This window comes from Platalea leucorodia (genome assembly GCF_965183815.1).
Source record: "Platalea leucorodia genome assembly, contig: HAP1_HAP1_SCAFFOLD_223, whole genome shotgun sequence".
Classification (NCBI taxonomy): domain Eukaryota; kingdom Metazoa; phylum Chordata; class Aves; order Pelecaniformes; family Threskiornithidae; genus Platalea; species Platalea leucorodia.
Window position 1 is genome coordinate 68,632 of NW_028121338.1, and position 5,673 is coordinate 74,304.

The 5,673-nt window shown below is 50.4% G+C and overlaps 1 pseudogene across 1 annotated transcript; it reads right to left on the bottom strand.

The window, feature by feature from the left end:
• Positions 1 to 2,403: 2,403 nt before the first annotated feature.
• On the bottom strand, positions 2,404 to 3,438 carry LOC309603862 (olfactory receptor 9G19-like; annotated as a pseudogene). Its single transcript has one exon. The product of its transcript is annotated as an olfactory receptor 9G19-like (transcript).
• Positions 3,439 to 5,673: the final 2,235 nt, after the last annotated feature.

Here is a 5,673-nt window from a genome sequence, read left to right on the forward strand (position 1 = left end):
ACTGAAAAACTGAAGACAGGACCAACGGGACGCCGCTGGATCCATGGTGGTGACTATCCTTTGCTTCTCTCTCTCTGGATGCTTGCTTATATTTCCTCCTAATATTTCCTGCCTTTCCTATCACTTTATTCTTTTATATTTACCCAATAAAATGTCTGATTGGCGGCATATGACCTCGTTTGTGTCTTAATTTCGCCCTTGGGATCATTACAAACCTTCCCCGAGCCTGACAACCAGACCGGGACTTAACAGCTTATTTCTCCAGTCACAAGGAGAAGAGGAGAAAAGACACATGTACTGGTGAGGAATCTGAAGAGGAGTTAGCAGCGTGCCCTGGAGGCAAAGGCCATTGACCAACTGGCTCAGACCACTGAAAAAACTGAGATCTGAGGAGAACCAGGTTGCAATGACCATCCCTGCCCTGGGCCCTGGATGAGTTGGGTGGAGTAGGTTGACCCTGTGTCCTGGTTTCAGCTGGGATAGAGTTAATTTTCTTCTTAGTAGCTGGTATTGTGTTTTGGATTTAGGATGAGAATAATGTTGATAACACACTGGTGGTTTGGTTCTTGCTAAGTAGTGCTAAAAGTCGTTTCTAAGTAGTTGCTAAGTAGTGTTTACACCAGTCAAGGACTTTTCAGCTTCCCATGCTCTGCGCAGTGCACAAGAAGCTGGGAGGGGGCACAGCCAGGACAGCTGACCCAGACTGGCCAAAGGGTTATTCCATACCATATGACGTCATGCTCAGTATATAAGCTGGGGGAAGAAGAAGGAAGGGGGGAACGTTTGGTGTGATGGCATTTGTCCTCCCAAGTAACCGTTACGTGTGATGGAGCCCTGCTTTCCTGGGGATGGCCGAACACCTGCCTGCCCATGGGAAGTAGTGAATGAATTCCTTGTTTTGTTTTGCTTGCGTGCGCAGCTTTTTGTTTTACTACTATTCTATTTTATTTTACTTCAATTATTAAACTGTTCTTATCTCAACCCATGAGTTTTCTCCCTTTTACCCTTCCAATTCTCTCCCCCATCCCACCAGTGGGGGGGAGTGAGCAAGCGGCTGTGTGGTGCTTAGTTGCTGGCTGGGGTTAAACCACGACATCACCCCAGTAGGATGGGGGCAGAGAACAGGAAGAGCAAAAGTGAGGAAAGCCATGGGTCAAGATAAAAATAGCTTAATAAGGGAAGGAAAGAGGAAGAAGGAAGAACGAAAAAAAACAAAACCCCAAAATAATAAGTGATGCAAAGGCAATCACTCACCACCTTCCACAAGTACACCGATGCTCAGGCAGTCCCCAGGCAATGGCAACCCACCCAAAAAGAACGCCTCCCCTCCTTCTTTATTGCTGAGCTTGATGCTATATGGCGTGGAAGATCTGTTTGGTCAGCTCCAGTCACTTTTCCTTGTTGTGTCCCCTCCCCACATCTTGAGCCAACTTGCTGGGGGTCAGAGTGAGAAACAGAGAAGGCCTTGATGCTGTGCAGACACCTTTCAGCAACAGCAAATTCACTGGTGTGTTATCAGCACTGTTTTTGTCACTAGTCCAAAGCACAGTACCTTGTGGGCTGCTATGAAGAAAATTGACTTCATCCCAGCCAGACCCATTACACTGGGCCAAAGCTTTCTAGTAGGGAAGGAGGGCTGAGGTGGAAAGCCTGATCCTCCAAGGATGAAGAATCTGGGGCAAGGGAATGGGTGTTGCAGTCTCTGCCCAAGATGTGGGGTAAAGACAGAAGAGGAGCTTGAGCTGGAGCCAGAGGAGCCCAGCTGGAGCAGGAACTTGCTCATTTTTCTGGGAACAGGGAAGGAAAAGGTGGGGGGAGGGAGATGCAGGTGATGATCTTGTTTTAGCCCTCAGAAAGAGGAACTGCTCCCCTTATTCCAGTCTCTCCACCTCCCCTTGCAGCAGGAGAAGCAAACACTTCTTGCTCTGCTGCTCAGCTGCTGCAATCCCCAGCTGGTTCCTGAGGCATGCCTGCAAAGGGCCTGGCCAGTGGATGGAAGAGGGGTGCGTGGCTGTAACCCACATGAGCCCCGCAATAGAAATAGTCCATTTTTCCTTTGCGGTGTAGTGAAAGTGGACCTTCATTAGTGGCTGACATGCAAGATTCACGCTCTTGAAATGTACCCCACGGGGGGAGATGGTGCCCATCCTGGGAACCCACAGTGGGAAAGATGCCCTCATGATGGCCCTTGGAAAATATTCACATATTAAGCCAAACATGCTTTCTTATCTCCTCCAGAAAAGAAAACCTTGACACTTCAACAGTTCCCACATTTAAGCCTACCAAGGTGTTTGTTATTAACGAAAAGGCAAACCCATGACATTTTCAGCATTGCTTTCTAAGCAATAATATTTCTCTACAAGGACCTTCTGCTTTCTTCCCCCTGCCAGTCCACAAGCAGTCTCAGCAGCATGCACATCTGAAGGGCCAATTGGTATCTAGAGCTTTCCTATTCAAAGGAACAAAACTGTCTGTGTCACCAAGGAAGCTGTGGGTGCAGGCCAGGGCTTTCCTGAGCACTTTCCTGATGGCCTCCCTGACCTCCCTGTTCCGCAGGCTGTAGACGAGGGGATTGACCAGGGGGGTGAGGACAGTGTAGAAAAAGGAGAACACTTTGTTGAGCTGCCTCAGCGGGGCTGTTCTGGGCAGCATGTAGACAACAAAGAGGGTGCCATAGAAAACAGTGACAACGGTGAGGTGAGAGGAGCAGGTAGAGAAGGCCTTCTGTCTGCCCATGCCGGATGGGATCCTCAGGATGGCAGCTATGATGCACATGTAGGAGGCCAGTGTGAACAGGAATGGAAAGATTAAGTCCAGGAAGGCCAAGAGGAACCCAATGAGCATGAACACCCTGGTGTTACTGCAGGCAAGCTCCAGCAATGGAGTAAACTCACAGAAGAAGTGGTCAATTGCCTTGGGGCCACAGAACTGCAACTGGGATAAGAAGACTGTGACAACTACCAGCAGCAGTGAACCCCATAGCCAAGATGCAGCTGCCAGGTGTAAAGAGACCTTCCAGGTCATGAGGCTTGCGTAGAGCAAGGGCTGGCATATGGCCAAGTACCGATCCTAGGACATGGCTGCCAGCAGGTAACACTCAGTAGTCGCAAACGAAGCAAAGAAGTAGAACTGAGCCATGCAGCCGTGAGCAGAGATGCTGCTGTCCCCAGTCAGGAAGCTGGCCAGCAACCGAGGCAGGATGGTGGAGCTGTAGCAGATCTCCAAGGAGGACAGATTGCCCAGGAAGAAGTACGTGGGGGTGTGCAGATGCCGGTCTGCCACCACCAGTACAACGATGAGGATGTTCCCAACCATGGTGACTGAGTAGATCATAAACAAGAGGAGAAAGAGCAGGTTCTGGAGCATGGGGACATCACGTATTCCCAGCAGCACAAAATCCGTGGATGATGTCCCGTTGTCCCTTTCCCCTTCAGCCATGCAAAGTCTTTTATTTCCTCAGTTGCCACAAAGAGAGGCTACGAGAAAGAAACTCATTTCAGCATTTACCTTCAACATTTTTTTAGGTAGGACATTGTTCTCTTCGCATTAGCTTTAGGTCTTTCATGCCCAGGGAAAGCATAAAAGAAATGTTCTTCCTGAGGGGTAAAGAACACCCATCCCAGCAGAACCACTGCAGACTTGAGAAGTGAGCTGCCCAATGGAAGTTCTTCTTTCTCACTGCAGAATAAATCTATGATGTGCATTTGCTCACACAGAAACAGACAACTTTCATATGCCTGTGGGTATGCCTAGGAAGACGCATTATAGGTGTTGAGGATCAGCATCCTTCTGCTCTCAGGAAAGACAAAGTGTGCCAGAGAAAACAAACCCCACTCTCCAAAAAGCCCCGTTGTGGGAAACGTCATGCCAGACACCACCCTTCCTCCAAAGCAAGGGTTGGGCACATTGCAGGGGGAGTGGCCACAGCTCTCGGAAACACTCACCTGAGAAGGAAAAGATTCCCACCGCACTCCTACCCCATCACCCAACAGGCCAATTTCTTCCATTGAGAAAGGGCAGATCAGGAGTTACTGCTTCAGATGACCAAGGGACTGTGCTGCGGGATTGCCAGGGAGCATGCTAAAAACCACGTCGTAGGTCAAAATGCAGCATGAAAAGTGACAAGGAAGTGATCTAAAAAAAGAAGGGGAAGGGGCAACTGGGAGTCAACCAAGGCCCATGGGAGACATTGTGCAGGGAGGAAGGGTGGGAGGGAGAAAGGAGACAAATCCCAGGCTCTTTTCAGTGGTGCCATGAAGAAAGGACACATTGAAATACAGGAAATTCCATTTAAAGGTAGGGTGGCCAAACACTGGAACAGGTTGTCCAGAGAGGTTACAGAGGCTCCATCCTTGTGGGTATTAAAAACTTGACTGCACATGGTCCTGAGCCACCTGCTGTAGCTGACCCTGCTTTTAGGAGGGCGGGGGTTGGACCAGATGATATCCTGGGGTGGCTTCCAAGCCCAGCTACTCTCTGATTCTGTGACTGAAAGCTGCTGGGCAGAACTATTTGCTTCACATTTTTCCCTCATCAGCAGTGGTTCCTGAGGGCTTTGAGGCTGCTTGCCTGCAAATCCCAGCCCGGCAGCAGCACCTCAGCATGGACAGCTGTGCATGTGGGGCTCCCTGAAAAAGTAGGACATTGAGTGGGGTGTCCGCAGGGTGCCTAGGGGTGAGGTGGGAGAGGATCAGGGTCGGGGGCATGGGCAATGTCAGGGACATGCCTCAGCGCATGACTGGAGAAAGCTCATGCCCGAGAAACACAGCTCTCTGCAACAGCAGTTCTCTTCAAGTGTCTGACACCCACCTCTTGGGCTGGAATGCATTTCTTCCAGCAGTGATCATCACGGGAACTGTTCTGAGAGTTTGCCAAAAGCTATTCAGAATGACTGACACCCCAGCCCTCTCCACTGCATGGGAGTGAGAAAGCTGAGAGCTGGAGAGCAAAACCTGCGTGATCATACTTCCAAGAGAGTGAGAATACAAGCAAAAGCCAGCAACAACAAAAAAGAAAAACAAACCAAGAGACAACGGAAAGAGCCCTGTGAATGATGAAGTGAAGGGCACAGGGCAATCTGGCCTCACACAGCCTGCCCAAATGCTCCCCTGCCCACCCAGCTAGGGTGGGAGAGTGTCCCAGGGCTGTCCCTGGGCCTCACTGTGCAGTGCCAGGGGCTCAGGGGTGCCTGGGGGAAGGCGGGAGCTGGGGTGGGAAGACATGCAGGAAAGGAGAAGGCTGAAACTCAGGTCTCTATGCTCTCATTTCTTCTGTTCAAAGACCCAGCAGATTGACTAATAAGACCCAGCCTTCACTCACCCTCAGTACATCCAGCCCAAACCTGCGGTCCTCATCATGAAGCAGTGACATCTGCTCTGATGGATCAGGGCAATGAAGTCCAAGGTCAGGGTCTTACCTTCTGCCCCTTCCCTACCATGTCCTTCACTTCTTGGGCCTCACTGCAAGCCCTGAACCAGGGCTCATTCCTTACTCTGCCCTTGCCCTCTTCTCCCAGCAGCTCCGAAGGTGAGTCTCCAGCAGTACCTGAAGGCTCGCTGCTCTCTGAAGTCTCCCAGGGTTTATAGCAGAAAGGAGACTCTAAAGGTTTTGGCTGCAGTGTGTCCCTCCTGAGGGTTTGCAGAGAGTAAAAACAATCATCTAATGGACTCCCTG